Source organism: Monodon monoceros, unplaced genomic scaffold (assembly GCF_005190385.1).
Source record: "Monodon monoceros isolate NGI ecotype Baffin Bay Population unplaced genomic scaffold, NGI_Narwhal_1 Super_Scaffold_2, whole genome shotgun sequence".
Taxonomy (NCBI): Eukaryota; Metazoa; Chordata; class Mammalia; order Artiodactyla; family Monodontidae; genus Monodon; species Monodon monoceros.
In genome coordinates, this window is record NW_021703776.1 from 22,940,295 (window position 1) to 22,960,309 (window position 20,015).

The 20,015-nt window shown below is 36.7% G+C and overlaps 1 protein-coding gene across 2 annotated transcripts in view; it reads left to right on the forward strand.

Moving 5' to 3' along the window:
• The window catches only part of LOC114901908 (platelet glycoprotein 4), a 148,339-nt gene that overhangs the window by 28,358 nt on the left and 99,966 nt on the right, over nt 1-20,015 (forward strand). Inside the window, exon 2 of one of the 2 annotated variants that reach the window (XM_029234121.1) lies at nt 11,969-12,079. The gene's annotated coding sequence lies outside the window, so the exon portion shown is untranslated. Of the gene's footprint in view, nt 1-11,968; nt 12,080-13,910; nt 13,958-20,015 lie in introns of those variants that run through there. The other variant, XM_029234122.1, reaches the window with a different exon arrangement.

Here is a 20,015-nt window from a genome sequence, read left to right on the forward strand (position 1 = left end):
TTGGTTATTTAGTAACGTATTGTTTAGCCTCCATGTGTTTGTGTGTTTTACGTTTTTTTCCCTGTATTTGATTTCTAATCTCATAGCGTTGTGGTCAGAAAAGATGCTTGATATGATTTCAGTTTTCTTAAATTCACCGAGCCTTGATTTGTGACCCAAGATGTGATCTATCCTGGAGAATGTTCCGTGCACACTTGAGAAGAAAGTGTAATCTGCTGTTTTTGGATGGAATGTCCTATAAATATCAATTAAACCTGTGTGGACTGTTGTGTCATTTAAAGCTTGTGTTTCCTTATTAATTTTCTCTTTGTATGATCTGTCCATTGGTGTAAGTGAGGTGTTAAAGTCCCCCACTATTTTTGTGTTACTGTTGATTTCCTCGTTTATAGCCGTTAGCAGTTTCTTTATGTGTTGAGGTGCTTCTATGTTGGATGCATATATATTTATAATTGTTATGTCTTCTTCTTGGATCGATCCCTTGATCATTATGTAGTGTCCTTCTTTGTGTCTTATAACATTTTTTATTTTAAAGTCTATTTCATCTCATATGAGTATTCCTACTCCAGCTTTCTTTTGATTTCCATTTGCATGGAATATCTTTTTTCCATCCCCTTACTTTCAGTCTGTATGTGTCCCTAGGTATGAAGTGGGTCTCTTGTAAACAGCATATATATGGGTCTTGTTTTTGTATCCATTCAGCAAGCCTCTGTCTTTTCATTAGAGCATTTAATCCATTCTAGTTTAAGGTAATTATTGATATGTATATTCCTATTACCATTTTCCTAATTGTTCTGGGTTTGTTTTTGTGGTCCTTTTCTTCTATTGTGTTTCCCACTTAGAAAATTCCTTTAGCATTTGTTGTAGAGCTGGTTTGGCGGTACTGAATTGTCTTAGCTTTTGCTTGTCTGTAAAGCTTTTGGTTTCTCCAACGAATATGAATGAGATCCTTGCTGGGTAGAGTAATCTTGGTTGTAGGCTCTTCCCTTTCATTACTTTAACTATATCGTGCCACTCCCTTCTGGCTTGTAGAGTTTCTGCTGAGAAATCAGCTGTTAACCTTATGGGAGTTCCCTTGTATGTTATTTGTCGTTTTTCCCTTGCTGCTTTCAATAATTTTTGTCTTTAATTTTTGCCAATTTGATTACTATGTGTCTTGGCGTGTTTCTCCTTGGGTTTATCCTGTATGGGACTCTCTGTGCTTACTGGACTTGGGTGACTATTTCGTTTCCCATGTTAGGGAAATTTTCGACTACAGTCTCTTCAAATATTTTCTTGGGTCCTTTCTCTCTCCTCCTTCTGGGACCCCTATAATGCGCATGTTGTAGAGTTTAATGTTGTCCAAGTGATCTCCTAGGCTGTCTTCATTTCTTGTCATTCTTTTTTCTTTATTCTGTTCCACAGCAGTGAATTCCACCATTCTGTATTCCAGGTCACTTATTCGTTCTTCTGCCTCAGTTACTCTGCCATTGATTCCTTCTAGTGTATTTTTCATTTCAGTTACTGTATTGCTCATCTCTGTTTGTTTGTTCTTTAATTCTTCTAGGTCTTTGTTAAATATTTTTTACATCTTCTTGATCTTTCCTCCATTCTTTTTCTGAAGTCCTGGATCATCTTCACTATCATTATTCTGAATTCTTTTTCTGGAAGGTTGCCTATCTCCACTTCATTTAGTTGTTTTTCCTGGGTTTTATTTTGTTCTTTCATCTGGTACATAGCCCTCTGCCTTTCCATATTGTCTATCTTTCTGTGAATGTGGTTTTTTCCCCACAAACTGCAGGATTGTAGTTCTTCTTGCTTCTGCTGTCTGCCCTCTGGTGGATGAGGCTATCTAAGAGGCTTGTGTAAGTTTCCTGCTGGGAGGGACTGGTGGTGGGTAGAGCTGACTCTTGCTCTGGTGGGCAGAGCTCAGTAAAACTGTAATCTGTTTCTCTGCTCATGGGTGGGACTGGGTTCCCTCCCTGTTGGTTGTTTGGCCTGAGGCAACCCAACACTGTAGCCTACCTGGGCTCTTTGGTGAGGTTAATGACAGTCTTCGGGAGGGCTCACACCAAGGAGTACCTCCCAGAACCTCCGCTGCCAGTGTCCCTGTCCCCATGGTGAGCTATAGCCACCCCCACCTCCGCAGGAGACCCTTCAGCACTAGTAGGTAGGTCTGGTTCAGTCTCTTATGCGGTCACTGCTCCTTCTCCTGAGTCCCAATGCGCACACTACTTTGTGTGTGCCCTCCAAGAGTGGAGTCTTTGTTTCCCCCAGTCATGTTGAAGTCATGCAATCAAATCCCACTAGCCTTCAAAGTCTGATTTTCTAGGAATTCCTCCTCCTGTTGCCAGACTCCCAGGTTGCGAAGCCTGAGTGGGATTCAGAACCTTCACTCCAGTGTATGGACTTCTGTGGTATAAGTGTTCTCCAGTTTGTGAGTCACCCACCTAGCAGTTATGGGATTTGATTTTTTTGTGATTTCACCCGTCCTACCATCTCATTGTGGCTTCTCCTTTGTCTTTGGTTATGGGATATCTTTTTTGGTGAGTTCCAGAGTCTTCATGTCGATGATTGTTCAACAGTTAATTGTGATTCCAGTGCTCTCGCAAGAGGGAGTGACAGCATGTCCTTCTACTTTGCCATTTTGAACCAATTCAGTTCTGTAGGTCAGAAGTCCAGCACCGCCTGGCTAGGTTCTTTCCTCAGAGTATCACAAGGCTAAAATCAAGGTATAAGCCAAGCTGAGTTCTTGCGTGTGAGATCTGGGAAAAGCCAATTCATTCTTGGAGCAGACAAAATTCACCTTCTTGCTATGGTAGGCCAAAGCCCTATTTCCTTGATTGCTATCAGCCAGAAGCACTCTTAGCTCTTAGAGGCTGCCCACATTCCTTGCCATCCCATCTATTCTTAATACCTCCAAATTTCTAAATACTTTAGTTATATAACTAAAGTATATATATATATATATATATATATAGTTATATATATATAACTATATATATATAATTATAACTATATATATATAACTATATATTTAGTTATAAATATCTTAAATATTTTCTGTTGATGAGACAAAGATCTAACTCACAAAAACCAGTTTGTCTGGCTGCTCCTCTGCAACCATTTCTGTTTGTACTTTAGGGCATGACTTCCTTGTTTTTATTTCACCTTTCAGTGATTTTTTTTTATCCCTTTAGCCTTTTTCAGATATGTGTTGGAATCTCCTGTACTCAAAGTTCTCCTTGCATTCATTTTATTAGTTTATACATTTATTATGTGTTTACTATTATTTGAGTGGAGTTTTGGAGGAAAGGAGGTAAACAGCATGAGCTTAGTTTGTCATATTGTAAGATTAGACAGCTTCTTGAGTTTAAAAATCATATGTATTAAGAAATCAAGAGGGATATAGAAGAAGGCTAAATGATAGGTACTTTCATGTAAATAGGAAAGACAGAAACTTGTGCAAAATTACTTTGAGTTACCTAGTATTTCTGATACTTGATTTCCCATCTGGAAAATAAAGTGGATGAATAAGATGATTTCTAAGTTCCTTCCAACTTGAACATTTTATCCTTGTATTGATTTTCTCTTATGCTGGCTTAATCTGTTTCAATAAAACGTAATCTACACATACTGCCTTTCTGTTTGTATCCCCAGTATGTTCATGATTGGACATGAGCAGTGAAATTTGATAGATATCATAGAACATTCTGCCACCCTTCATTAATGATCTTCTTTCAAGGTTAGCAATTAAAAGGAAAGAACTTATAAACTTTTTATCTTAATTCTTATTGAAATTTACACTCAGTAATGCCCATTTTAGTTAATGTAGTTGGGTAATACTTAGTTGTGTATTTGGGGAACATAAGCATAATTTGACCAACTAAATCTGGCAGACTATTATGGTCTTCAGGAATGCTTACTTGTTCTCCAATGCTGAGTTTGTTAGCCCTTCAGAGGGAAACATCCAGGATTCATCATGATTTTTCCTGTTCCTCCATATTCAACATCTAATCAATTCATTAGCAAGTATGCTTTACTTCTAATACATATTTATCTAGTCTTTTCTTATCAACTACACCAATACCACCCTCTCTTGGGTCACCCCTATAATTCTAGCCTCCTGTCCCAGTCTCCTAACTGGTTCCCTTGCTTCCACTCTTTCCCCTACATTCCACTATTTTGAAAGAGTTTCCCAACACACATAGAATCAAATCAAAACTCCTACCATGACCTATAAACCTTTCCTAATCTGATGTGACTTCCTCCCATCTCATCTTCTTTTAATCTCTCTCACTCCTTTACTCCATTTCCACAATACCGGCTCTGGTGCTTCTCTAACTTTCAAACCCTTTCCATCTTTTGGCCATTGCACTTGTGGTATCCTCTGCTTAGAATGGTCTCCCAGATCTTTCTATGGCTGATCTACTTCCCATTTACTTCTTTGCTCCAATGCATCACCTCAGAGAGGACTTTGAAAAGAGCCATGCTTGTTGTTCAGACCCAGGCACTCTGTTCCCTTTGCCCTAACTTATTTTCTTCATAGCTTATCATTTTGTGGTATCACATGAATTATTTATGAATATATATTTATTTATATTTTACTTCTCTTTATCTCCACCCCTCTGTCTCTCCATCTCTCTCTCTCTTTTTCTTTCTCTTCCTCTTCTTTCCTTCCATAGAAGGGTAGAGGAGAGGTTTTGCTTGCCTCCTTTGCTGATGTACAACTTTTTCTAGCAGCTTTTTCAGGATAGTGCCTGACAAATAATAGGGACTTACAATATTTTTATTTTGAGAGGGGGCAGAGTCAAGATGGTAGACTAGGAAGACTCTGAGCTCACATCCTCCTGTGAACGTATCAAAACTACAACTAAATACTAAGCAACTCTCACTGAGAATAACCTGAACTAGCAGAATCACTCTTCTGTAAACAAGACTGTAAAGAATGAATCAAATGGAGTCTAGTAGGAGGTGAGAAGATATTTAGTAATGTACAATATATAGCAAATATATAGTAAAGGCAGTGGATCAATCACTTAAATAAGCTAGTATGGGGGATAAAAGACAAAAATTATAAAGTCAACTATAACTACAATAAATGGTTCAGGGACAGACATGAAAATGTAAAAATATGGCATCAAACACACAAAACATGGGGGAGAGGTGAGTAAAAAATGTAGATCTTTTAGAATGTGTTTGAACTTACATGACTATCAGTTTAAAACACATAGGTACAATTATAGGTAAGCATATATGAACTTCATGGTACTACAAATCTAAAACCTACAAGAGATACACAAAAATTAAAAAGAAAGGAACCCAAACATAACACTAAAGAAAATCATCAAACCATAATGAGAGACTAAATGAGACTAAAAGAAGAAGGAAAGAAAAGAACAGAGAAGAACTACAAAAACACCTACCAAACAAGTAACAAAATGACAGTAAGTACCTGACTATCAATAATCACTTTAAATGTCAATGGACTAAATGCCCCAATCAAGAGACATAGAGTGGCTGACTGGATAAGAAAAGAAGACCAGTCTATATGCTGCTCACAAGAGACTCACTTAGGAGCTAAAGACAAAGACTGAAAGAGAGAGAATGGAAAAAGATATTCCACGGAAGTGAAAACTAAAAGAAATTGGCTGTAGCAATACTCATATCAAAAAAGTAGAATTTAGGGGCTTCCCTGGTGGCGCAGTGGTTAAGAATCTGCCTGCCAATGCAGGAGACACGGGTTCGAACCCTGGTCTGGGAAGATCCCACATGCCGCGGAGCAACTAAGCCCATGAGCCACAACTTCTGAGCCTGCATGTCTGGAGCCTGTGCTCCACAATGGTAGAGGCCATGACAGTGAGAGGCCCGCACACCGTGATGAAGAGTGGCCTCTGCTCGCCGCAACTGGAGAAAGCCCTCGCACAGAAATGAAGACCCAACACAGCCAAAAATAAATTTATTAAAAAAAAAAAAGTAGAATTTAAACCAAAGTCTATAATAAAAGACAAAGAAGGGCATTATTTAATAATAAAGGGGGTCACTCCATGTAGAGGATATAACATTCATAAACACATATGCACCTGATATAAGAGCACCTAAATATATAAAGTAAATATTAACAGACATAAAGTGAGAAATTGACAGTAATACAATAATAATAGGTGACTTTAAAACCCACTTCCATCAATAGATAGATCATTCGGACGGAAAATCAGTACGGAAAATGTGAACTTGAATGTTAAACCAGATGAACTTAAAATATTTGTATAGGACATTCCATCCAGAATCAGAATGTACATTCTTTTCAAGTGCATATTGAATATTCTCCTAGATAGATCTCATGCTAGGCCACAAAACAAGTTTCAGTAAATTTAAGAAGACTGAAATTATATCAGGCATCTTTTTTTGACCACAACAGTATGAAAGTAGAAATCAATTACAGGAAGAAAATTGGGAAAAATACAAATATGTGGAGACTAAATATTTGCTACTAAAATACAAATGGGTCAATGAAGAAATCAAAGAGCAAATGAGAAAATACCTTGAGACAAATGAAAATAATAACACAAACTTCCAAAATCTATGGGATGTAGAAAAAGCAGTTCTAAGAGAGATACCAGCCTACCTCAAAAAATAAGAAAATTCTCAACCTACTTTTCCTTGTAAAGGAATTACAAAAATAAGAACAAACAAACCCCAAAGTCAGTAAAAGCAAGATCAGAGCAGAAATAAATAAAAGAGACCAAAAAAAAAATTAATGAAACTAAGAGCTGGTTTTCTGAAAAGATAAACAAAATTGTTAAACCTCTAGCAAAACTAATTGAAAAAAAGAAGTTACAAACAATATCACAGAAATATAAACAATCATAAGACTATACCACTAACAGTTATATGCCGACAAATTAGACAACCTGAAAGAAATGGATAAATCCCTAGAAACATACAGTCTTCCAAGGCTGAGTCAAGAAGAAATAGATCATCTGAAGACTAATTATTAGTATTGAAATGGAATCAGTAATCAAAATTCTCCAAACTTTTTGTTGGGAGTCCAGGGCTAGATGGTTTCACAGGGGAATTCTACCAAACATATAAAGAAGAGCTAATAATTATCCTTCTAAAACTACTCCAAAAAATTGAAGAGGAAGGAACACTTAAAAAGTCACTTTAACAGGTCAGCATTAAATGATACCAAAACCTGACAAAGACATTACAAAAAAAGAAAGTTACAGGCTAATATCACTGATGAACATAGATACAAAAATCGTCAACAAAATATTAGCAAACCAAGTTCAACAAACACAAAAAGGATCTCGCATTGTGAGATCAGGAACAAGACAAGGATGCCCACTATCATAATTTCTATTTAACATAGAATTGGAAGTCCTAGCCACAGCAATATGACAAGATAGAGAAATAAAACACATCCAAATTGGAAAGGAAGAAATAAAATTGCCACTATTTGCAGCTGACATGATACTGCATAGAAAACCCTGAAGACTCCCCCTGAAAAATCTATTAGAATAAACGAATTCAGTAAAGTTGCAGAGTACAAGATGAATACACAGAAATCTGTTGCATTTCTACACACTAAAAACAAACTATCATAAAGATAAAACAATCCTATTTACAACCACATAAAAAAATAAAATGTCTAAGAATAAATTTAGGAGATGAAAAGAGGAGATGAAAGACCTATACTCTGAAACCTATAAGATATTGATAAAGAAAACTGAAGATTGTTGAAGGAAATTGAACAAACAAATGGAAAGATATCCGTGTTCATGGATTGGAAGAATTAATATTGATAAAATCCGTACTACCCCAAACAGATTTAACGCAATCCCTGTCAAAATACCTATGACATTTTTCACAGAACTAGAACAGATAATCCTAAAATTTGTATGGAACCACAAAAGACCTTGAATAGCCAAAACAATCCTGAGAAAAATGAACAAAGCTGGAGGTATCACACTCCCTGACTTCAGACTACACTACAGAGTCATAGTAATCAAAACAGCATGAGACTGGCACAAAAACAGGCATGTAGATCAATGAACAGAATAGAGAGCCCAAAAATAAACCCATGCACTTATGGTCACTTAATCTACAACAAACAAGGCAAGAATTTACAACGGGGAAAAGACAGTCTCTTCAATAAGTGGTGATGGGAAAACTGGACAGCTACACATGAAAAATCAAAGTTAGAACATTTTCTCATACCATATAAAAAAAATCAACTTAAAATGGATAAAAGACGTAAATGTAAGACCAGAAACCATAAAACTCCTAGAAGAAAACAGGCAGTATTCTCCTTGACAAAGGTCTTGGCAATATTTCTTTGGATCAAAACACAAAAATAAACAAGTGGGACCTAATTAAATGTAAAAGCTTTGCACAGAGAAGGAAACTGTCAACCAAACAAAAAGGCAACCTACTGAATGGGAGGATATATTTGCAAGTGATATGTCTAATAAGGAGTTAATACCCAAAATATATAAAGAGCTCCTACAATTCAATATCAAAAAAGGAAGAAAAAACAACTTGATTAAAAATTGGATAGAGAACACGAATAGGCGTTTTTCCAAAGAAGACATACAGATGGTCAACAGGTACATGAAAAGATGCTCAATATCACTAATCATCAGGGTAATGCAAATCGAAACCACAATGAGATATTACCTCATGCCTGTCAGAATAGCTATTGTCAAAAAGACAAGAAATATCAAGTGTTGGCAAGGATGTGGAGAAAAGGGAACTCTAGTACTTTGCTGATGGGAATGTAAATTGGTACAGCCACTATCAAAATCAGTTTGGAGGTTCCTCGAAAGATTAAAAATAGAACTACCATATGATCCAGCAATTCCACTCCTGGGTTATATTTGAAGAAAATGAAAACACTAATTGAAAAAGATATATGCACTCGAGTGTTCATAGTGGAATTATTTATAATAGCCAAGATATAGAAGCTACCTAAGTGTCCATTAACAGATGAGTGGATAAAGAAGATGTGGTATATATACACAATGGAATATTACTCAGCCATAAAAAGAATGAAATTTTGCCATTTGCAACAACACGGATGGACCTGGGGGATATTATGTTCAGTGAAATAAGTCAGACAGAAAAAGACAAATACTGAATACTTTAACAGATATGTGGAATCTAAAATATAAAACAAAAAATGAATATAATAAAACCAAACAGACTCTCAGATACAGAGAACAAACTAGTGGTTACCAGTGGGGAGGCAGGGGAGGGGTAAGATAGGTGAAGAGGATTAAGAGTTACAAACTACTAGGTATAAAATAAATAAAATATAAGCATGTAATGTACAACCCAGAGAGTATAGCCAACATTTTATACTAATTTATATGGAGTATAACCTATAAAAATATTGAATCTCTATGTTACACACCTGAAACTAATTATTATACTGTAAGTTAACTATATTTCAAATAAAACAAAAAGGTTTTTACTTTGATTCTAATTGCTTGTTTAATTGCTTCAAATCCCCACTAGTCTTCAAGCAATTACAGAGCAGGAAACATGTCTGCCTTGCCATTTTATCCCCAGTGCTGACTACAGTGCTTGCAAAAATAACGGTGTTAAAAAAAAAAAGAAAAAGAAAGAATAATATTTTCTGAACTCAATGGCAAATCGTATTTGGAAGCTACACCCTATGACATTTTTATGAAACAGTCTAAAAATTATAATAAATTATTGGCTTCAAGACATTTCTAGGCTGATGAGCTCTTTGAATAATTTAAAATATGACAGTAAATTTAAAAACCTTTAAATGCATTCAAATTTTATTTATGATGGTCACCTTGCTAGTGTTTGTGGTTTTCTATCTATTCCACATAGGCTCCTTGAATCTATCAGTGTCCTACATAGCAACTGGATACTATATTAGAAATGAGGACACCTCCAACTCTATTAAATAACAATATGTATTTATGCAAGTCACTGAATCCTAGGGTATTCCATTTGCTTTGTTTGTAAGCTGAAAAGAATGGTGTACGTGATCTCCAAAATGCTGTTGTTCTTGTCATACCATATATTTTATGTCATATCAATAATACTGGCTTTCCATAAAAGAGTAGATGAGTCATCACTAAACATACAGTCACATTTTAGTATTACTGGAAGATGGGTTTAGTTCTGAATAACTGTTTCAAGAACATTGTTTTAGTGTGCAGGCAATAGTTAACTAGTAGAACGTCCTTTCTTGCTGACCTTTGAGTTTATTTGCCAATTGGATTGTGATGATTTATTAAGGTAGATGATTTTCTTTGAAATGAAAAAAAAACTAAAAAATTTTTTAAAACTATGTTCAGTGCTTCATAGTGTTGCTTACCAATGTTTAAAGGTAAAACAAATCTATTTGTTTTTTAGATTAACAAATCATATGTTCATTGATGGTTTCCACTCAACTATGTGGCCTTATGTACTATATTCATATTAGTTCTTTATTCCAACTTTTTTTTTTTTTTTGCTTCTCTTTATACCACTAGTCTTCTAGTCATTTTTAGGTCTTTCTCTTGAACTACTTTATGTTCTTCAAATTTCACGTAATGTAGAAGCCAAACTGCAAAGGTGGGACAATAAATATGGTTAATAGGGGCCATAAAGGAATTCCTTTACAATTCATTAATTTTCTGTTCACTAACATTTTAATGTCATTTAAATTTTTTTTAGAAATAACAAAACATTGGTGATTTAAATCAATTTGATCTCTATCAGGAGCTTATCAGTAGGCAGAAATAGATGTGATTGGCTACACATGATTAGGGGCATGCACTTTGCTTTAAAACAAATAAAACAAACAAAACAAGAAAAAAGGGGGAAAATCAATAAAAAAATATACCACCATTATTTTTATATCTTTCAAGTGTTTTGGTTTTATAGAGTCACCTATTAAGTTGAAAACATCCTCATGTCACACTGAGTAATAGGCAGTATGAGGATGTTAGGAAGAGCTGGTGTTTAGTTGTAGTTTCCAAGTTTAGAAAAGAAGACAGTATATGCTGTAGGTCAGTATCAAGGAGATCAGACCGAGTCAAGAGCAAAACACTAGAAAAGACTGGAGAAATTGTAGATTCGACTTACAGTGTTCTCTGTAGGTATAAATCAAGATATGTAAATGAAAATCCTGGCAGAAGAGTAGATTAGGCTCTCAAAGATTGTATAAAGAACAGAACAAGGTGGAGACGGAAGAAAATAGTAAAATTCAGGAAAGGGTAAAGAAGAGGAGTTTTTCTTAGAAACATGAAGTTGAGGAGCTGGGACCCCATCATCAAGAGGCAGAGCCAATGACTAATATGAGTGGGAGCCTTTATTTCTCTAAGGAAAGGAACTGAGTTCAAAGGGGTAAGAAAGCAGAAGTATTTAAGTTATGAGTGACTGGTGAATGTTCTATCACTCCCTGGCAAGTTCACTTAGTGAATTCTTATCACCAAACCACATGGTAGGAGTTACCAGAAATAGGGCTCGGGGAAATCACCTTCAATATTTGTAGGCATGGTTTGTAGTGGATATGGCTTTAATAGCCACAAGCTGAAGAGTGAGAAATATGTCATATACCTATGCCTTCTTCTTATAAACTCAAATTAGGTTCTGAGAACCCAATCAACTGGGAGAATTGAGTCTTTGTTGACTTTGGAGATTCTCTTTCTTCCTGTCAAGGTCATGGATAAATTCTAGAAGGTTAATCTGCATGAAAGCCTCAGAGGCTGTTCATGTACTTTGTTCTCACTGATTATTACTAAAATGTCCAATGACCAAGTCTTCATGGTACCCTGGGTTTCTGGGACTCTGTTGTTTCTGTGTTATGTTTTGGGTACAAAAAACCTTTATGGAAAGTGGGAGATCTGGAGATGCTAGGAGATGCTTCCTCAGGCTCTGCTTACAGCCATTGAAATCCTACCACTCCCCCTGGGGTATGGTAATGAAAATGGAGAAAAATCCTCTTTTTTTTTTTGCCTTTTAGAGTCCTGCCTATCCACCCTCTACCAAAGTCAGTTCTTCTCCATGATATCAAGCATAATCTCTTCAAATGTGTTTGAACACTTAAAAAGCTGTAACATGGAGTTAACTTCAAGTGAGTACTGTTTTCTGCTCTACAAAAATCTTTATGGTAAGAACATTCAAATGGCACAACAATTTGCTTAGAAATAAGGGAAGGAAAAAATGGAGGTCAGTCACATATACATAACTCAACAATTTAGCTAGTCACTTTGTACCACTAGAAAACCTTTGTGTCCTCTCAAAGAACACTTGTTTCCCATTCCTGTGTGACCACATGCCATTATCACAGTCACCATGTCTACCACCACCAGAAAGCTGAAACATGTACATGTCATCCTGTATGGAGATGTTACCCCATAGCGTGACATGTACACAAAACAGTGCCTGTCGACATCTCAAGAACTAGGAAGGTGAGCTTGGGTGCCAGGATAATGTTTGACGACCCCTTTCAGGAGCTCACTTTTCTTAATCTTCCTTCTCCCACCACCAGTTCCATCCCACCCAGGGTTTCAGTCTTAGAAGGGTTCTAGGGCCCCACTTATTCTCACTGGTGTTTGTCCTAAACATAAGCACATCTGACCTAAATGCAGTTATATAAAGCTTATATTTATTACTGGCAATTACAGCATTGAATCTTATGTCCACCAATACAATGGCATCTTCCTGATCATCCCTTTTCTTCCGCCATACCTGTATCAAGATCTCCTGCCGATGTTTTCCTAGATTAAGTTAGTTTGGCCTCTTTATCTCACCCATTTGAGGATCAGACTTTCAAGGGTGAGAGAAGAATGAGAAGTTACGGTGCATAATTGCCTAGGAGCAGAGTGGTCTCGCTCTAGCTTACCTGAAAATGTCACTTGCTCAAAACAGTATTATGGCTTTATTCCATCAGTATCAGCTGAGTGTTGTTTTCTTGGGTGGGTGTGGTTCACCCTGACATGTTCTTCTTTCCCACAAAGAGTTGTGTATGCTTGCAAAAACTCCTTGCAGTTGCTCTTGGGGGTGTTTCCTCTTTGAGAAGGGCAGGAAAAGAGAGAATATCTTGTTTCCTGACCAAGTGGGAAGGCTGATCACGCAAGGACCCAGCTTCTCAGGTCTGAAGGGAGAGTGCAGAGGGTTTTAAGAATGTCTTTCACACCACTGTGCTTGGTGCCAGAGGGCAAATATCAAAAAATCAGCCAAGGTGATTTACAAGGACAAGGTATTTGGGTGTGTCTGACTCTAAAGATTAAGGCTAGTGCTCTTAAGAAAAGAATTTGGAGTTGAGGAACCAAGTCAAACGAGGTTAGAATATGGACAGAATAGTGTGATTGGGTGGATCAGAACAATTCTAGAGATGTTGGTTAATGGTCAAGTCTAGATACTTAGATATTTCCCAGTTTCCACAGTAATGCGGATGAAGGCACCAATCCCCATTTAAAAAATTTTTATCATAAAAAAGAAAAAAAAAGCCCAGGAATAAGAATACTCTAGATACACTCAGTGCTGATGACATAATTTGGAGTTAAAATAGAGAGTATAAATCATTTGGAGGGCTTCCCTAGTGGTGCAGTGGTTAAGAATCCACCTGCCAAGGGTCGGCGGAATCCGTCAAGCCCTGGTCCAGGAAGATCCCACATACCACGGAGCAATTAAGCCCCTGCGCCACAGGAACTGATCCTGTGCTCTAGAGTCCGCGAGCCACAACTACTAAGCCCTTGTGCCACGACAGCTGAAGCCTGCGCGCCTAGAGCCCATGCTCCACAACAAGAGAAGCCACTGCAATGAGAAGCCTGCGCACCGCAACAAAGAGTAGCCCCCGCTCGCAGCAACTTAGAGAAAGCCCGCATGCAGCAACGAAGACCCAATACAGCCAAAAACAAATAAATAAAAATTAAAAAAAAAATTTGGATGCCCATGAAGCTATAAGTTCCTCGATGGGACATGTCAAAGAGGAAGGGTGATCAGACTGGTAAATATCAGTCTTGAGGCTTGCTGTCTCATGTGTGCGTCTAACACTGACCCCCGCCACAAGAGGCCACAAGAAACACCCATTTAGGCTTTGAATGGCATTCAGTGGATAACATCAAGTTTTCTAAATGAAGTGGCCTATGTAAGCACCTTCGTGTCAGGTGCAAATAGATAATCAATATTCTTATATTAAGTACAATAATGTATCAGGGGATATCCATAGCAGCTGCCCAAGGCCCAATTAGGAGAAAACGAGTTTGGGGACTTTAGTTCATTCAAAGCGATTTTTGTGGTTAAAAAACCTAATCCCTAAAAGGATTTATGAAGACAAAATTATGGAGTCAATTATTCAAGAACCAGGGAGCCACAGTATATACTATTCCTGTCTTCCTTATCAGACTTTGAACTTCTTAAGGGCCTGGAATATATATATTGCATCTTCCATGCCTGGAATGTAGAATGTACTAAATAAGTGTTTCTAGAATAAATGTACGATTTCTTTTTCACTTCGCTTATTGCAGTAATGTTCTCCATTTTTCTCCATTTCCCCCTATTTCCCAAGCACCTTTTGCCCCTTGGCCTAGATATTGAATATGTTTCATCATATTTTAAATAGACCTAGTCAGAGGTTCCCATGATAATCTCTGCCACAAGCATGTTGGCCAAGGAGCCAGGGCATCAGGAGGCGTGCCAGCACATTGCATAAGTGCCTGGATCATGTAATCAGATACTGTGACATGGAACAAAGTGAGCAGGGGAAGCCAAAGAAGTAAGACAGAGTGAAAGGGGAAAGGAGAAAACCAGAGAACTGCTACCACAATGCACTAGAAGCAGGGGAGGCTGTCGGATTCTTCTGCAGCCATGCTGTCAGAGAGTTTACTGATAGAGAAAGGTTGAAATAAAATCCAGAATCTAAGTGTGAGAAGAGTTATTAGACCACTTGATCGAAGATCAAAGACAAGAAATAGACATTTCCTTTTGTGGCACAGAGCTTGTGATCGCCCTAGTATAGCTGGGACACACAAAGCTATGGTAGAGGCCGGGATCACTCACTAATACTGTTTGTACTTCATTTTTCTCTGAAATTTATTACAGATTTTGTTCCAAGGGATTATAGAAGAAATAAGAAAAGTTTTAGAATGTATTTGAATGCAATCTATGAAATGTCATTTGTTTTAAAAATCTGAAAGGAAAGGGATTTCACTTCATAGCGCATTTTCCTCATTTTAGGCACTATCGTTTTCTGCTTACCCTCAAGTGATTGTTTTCTAATACTCTTGCATATTTGGCAAAAAATTGATAAACAATACACTATAATTTTATATACAGTAAAGATTAGAAAATGATTGTGGTAAGGGGTGCCTGGTGAAGACACTAACATCTCTACATGTTCCTGTAAAAGAGCCTTGAGGTGATATTTTTTCAAATCATCTTGTTCAAACTTTGCTCTCAGGAACCTTAATGTCACCACTTACCTGTACCCAAGATTTTCTAAATAGTTTTAACATTACAGAAAGAAATGTTCTGGGAGCAGGTGTGTAAGAGATGTCTGGATGTCAGATAATTTAGGATCTGAGCTCATTCTGTTTATTTACAGCTTGATAACTCTAGGGAGGAAATGTATTCCCTTTTTATTTACAGGAGCTCCCAGGTGAAAGACAATTGTTCTTAGGTCATTCTCCCAGCTCTTTCAATCAAAGTTCTTGGACTTAAAACTGATTTTTTTTTCCCCAAAGCTGTATATATCTTGGAGGAGGTAGATGATTTTGGAGAAGAAGGTACAAGATAGAAAAAAGGGTACACAGGCTATGAAGTGATTTGACATGCTATTTCTTGTAAAAGTCCTTAAGGAATCTTCACTTGCATGATCAGCTTCCCCAAACTGAATGAATACTAACTTTACACTGAATTAATACTCATAAAGTAGTTATAAAAAAAACCATAGAATATTGTTTATGAGGCACTGTTGGTTCTATTTCTTATTCTACTATAAGTAGATAAACATTTTTCTTTCTTAGACTCTTACATAAACTAAGAATATAAGTGTAATTCTGGCAGGTAGCATAAAGTGACATTTCCTTGGAAAAATATTTAAACCATAGCATTCATACTGTCTTTTCATACTTTTTATTTTTTAAAACTAATATTTTGGGGTTTTTATTGTGTTAAAGATGAGCATGTTCCTTAAATGTAATTAGGGAAATACTTAAAAATGAAAAACATATATATCTATTATTTGTTCCACTAACTAAAGGTGACCACTCTAAAGGTTTTGTATATTTTCTTCCAATGAAAAGCCTATTTCTTAAGAGTAGCACTTACTGATGATCAGTTATTGTAAAGTATCAGAAAATTAAGAAATCCAGTGTTATTAATTAGGATTTGAAAGAAATGATAGAAATAAAATAGTCATACTTAACTAAATTTATCATGACAACTTAGTTTTCATTCATTTAGGCTTTGCATCTATTGGATTCATTTTTTTCTTCTGATTGGAGTATTTTCTGATGTTCTAAATATCTATTATTATGGTTCATTTTGACCACTATTCCTAGATATTATCATAGCAAATATCTATAGAGCATAGTAAAACAAAACAAAACAAAACAAAAACAAAAACCACCCTTGATTCTGATTTCAGGCCCTTCACACATCTCAATTTCAAAGTTATATAGTGATAAGTCCAAGGCCAAATTTAGAATCCATGTAACCCACAATCTAACCTTCAGGGGCCCAGGATTCATAGCTCTTGCTCAGAGCTGAGGAAAAGTGGTCCTTGGTTTTAAAAGAAGGTGGGTTGGGGCAGCTGAGTATTGGGAAATCACCCAAGTGACAGTGTTTGGAAAACATAGATTCATGGGTGATCCATTAAAAATTCATTTCCTGTTCCAGAACTGTAGTTGTAAGGGTAAAGACAATAACAGACAACCAACATAAGGAAGGATGTTATTATCAAAGTAGATTTTGACACCTGACGAGTGGCTATTCTAATAGCAATGGTAATGAGCAATGTCTGGCTAATATATAGGATAGTTTCCTCATCTCATAGATTACCTGCACTGTAGTGTTCTTTTCAAAGGAGACGTCATGAGGCTTAAGTGAGATGGTTAATGAGTTAGTTCTGTGACTGCTAAGTAGCTTTAAGGTGGGGTGTAGCAGCAGGGGCAGGAGTGGTAAAAGAGTGGTTATAAACTGCACATTGAAGGAACATCAGTCAAAAGTTATACCTTGAGACCTAAACTCAGTGTAGTATAGAGACCAGGAGTTAGTGATGGAGCTGTTCACTCATAGCTGTGGAACCTTGAGGAAGACATTTAAGTTTCCTCCTCTGTCATATGTGACTTGAGTTTGCACTATTAATATGCATTCACCATGAATAAATTGCTTTATGTATATGTGTCCGCCAGTCTGGATTTTATGGTCACAAGTCATCAGAAGAGTTTTTCTTAAAATTCAGCCTTACTGTGCAAAGTGCAAACATAAGAAGTCACTAAGAATGGCTTGACATTGGAGAGAATTCTGAGATCCAAGAGGAGAGATCGTTTAGCTTGATCTTAAAACTAAACTTTAAAATTGCTTGATTGTGCAATAGGAAATCCTTATACATGAGGGAGACTCACTGTACAGGATTCTGATAGAACAGATGATCAGGTTTCAATCAAAGTATTGATTGATAATTGATATTATCAATAATTGATATTCCCTTAAAGTATTGGTAAATCCATGTATTCAAAAATATTATTGAGCATCCCCTATGTTCTAGACATAGTGACGACTATGAAGCCACAATCACTTCCTTCCAGAGGCTTCTAATTTAGTGGATAATGATAATTAATAACACAAAACAGCATTCATTAATTTTCAAATGAGTGTCACTGACAGTAAATTCTCCAGGAGTTCATCAGAAGAAACAATCTCTTTGAATAGAGGGGCTCATAAAGTTTCTCTGCTTCCTGACAGTATTTTGTCCAGCCTCATGGGAAGCGAAATGTTCAGCTAAATGTAATTCTTCCCCAAGGAAAACCAGCTGGTGTTTATATAGAATTCCTTTTGGCTTTATTATTGCCATAAGCAACTTCTTCTTTATTTGTGTTTTATAGCATGGCTGGGAGCAGCAACAAACAAATGAAGAATTAGTAATATTCCCTGAACATATTTCATTTGTGTCTTTTAAAAACATATTTTTTAGGCCATGATGCAAAATTACTAGAAGTTTCTATTACCTGACTAAATGTGAAAAATTTTCTTGAAAAGGAAACTCTTACATCTCATAAGAAGTACAGAAAAACATCAAGCCTACTGGCAAACTAAATAATGTGAAGGTTTATCTAGGACCTAGGTTCTTGGTGAAAGAAAAACGAAGTTGCTTTGATAATACGTCTTGATCATTCTCTTACATTGCAGTTGTATAAATACATTAAAAAAAAATTTTAAGCCACCAGAACAGATAACCTAACTGTCCTTCCTGAGGGAAACCATGATAGAAAAGCATATGTATCGTGCTGTTTGTAAGGTAGTTATTCAAAGGACTGCAAAAGAAAGTTTGTGAATTCATAGAATGATGAATGGAAAGTTAGATGATGGCAGTAATGTTCATTGACTCCATGAAATCATTCAGAGGCCTACACTGAGATACCTCACATAATGTAGGGATATAATATCTTTTCTATTTTTTATGTACCATATCTAAATGCTTCTTCTTATAGTTTCTAGAGGATATCTAAGTGTTGATCAGTGACTCAAGACAAGTGACACAAGTGTTGATACTCTCCTCAGGATATTTGCAAGCTCCTTACAGATTAGATTGCTGTGCAAGTTACTGATTTTCTCCAGTTTCTTCCTGTGAAGTTGGGAATGAAATCCTGATCATGGGAAAGGAGGAAGGGGATCTAGAAATCTGATTTAGTTGTATGGTCTGGAAAGATTTTCAAAGATGGGGAAGGGAGGCTGGGTTTAGGTAGGAGAAAAGGAAGATGGAGTGTCACTGGTCACATACACCTTTTGTTCTTAGGGCTTCTATAATGCTCATTGGAGCGTGGGAAGGTTTGCTAATATCATTGGGTGAGCTCAGCTAGTTCACTCATAGAGCCAGTGCTGACATGGCTCAAAAATGTAAAGTGGGTGACTTTTGTCCTCAGAGTATGGCACGCCTACCCTTTAATGGCTCTTGTCACCTTGGTAGCACACTAATCTCTCAATTGCCTATTCTGGTCCCCAGGAACACGTATTCTTACATGGCTCATTGAACTAATTTGTGCAGTAAATTTTCATGGAAAGCTTTCAGTGTGACAGGCTCTGTGCTAAACAAGGGTAAACTCACTAATGCTGGCAAAAAAAACTGAACCAAACCTCCAAGGGAATTTGTATTACAATGTGACAAACCCCTAGGTGACATTAAGGCAATGGAATAGAATTCTCATTTGAGGTATCATCAAGAAGAGTAGAGTTGACATTTTTAGGTTCAGTGATTTATATCATCTCTCTGATCCTACAGATTTCTTAACACTATAGCATACTATTGTGAAATAGATCTACAGTGTCTTCTGGCTCGTGGATTGGCATGCGTACAAAACCAACATACAGTTCATAACTGTTTTTTCCTGGTGACCCCAGACCTTGGTCTTTGTGACTTTAATCTAATCTCTGACTTAGGGTCAAACTCCCAGTATTTACATAACCATTTATTTTGTATGAGTCCTCCATGTTTCCCTTTGTTTTCATCAAGGCCTTTAGGACTGAAGATCCAAAATTATTTGCTGTCCAAATGGCAAAATGGTGATAAACATTGAAGCTGGGGGATGGTCATACAAGGTCGTTATACCCTTATTTCCACTTTTGAAAAGTTCAAAAGAAAGTCAAAAGACAAAACCATAATAGAAGTGATTTTCAGATATTGTGTATGAGAACCAGATGAGTATGAAATTGATGTTTAACTTTACAGGAAGACAGAAGTTTAGAGAAAGACTCACAGGCCTATCTGTGCTACCTCTGTCCATCAAAAACCTCAAGGATTTTCTGCTTTAAGAAGTTGTGTGCAATCAAGTCTTTATATGAAAGAC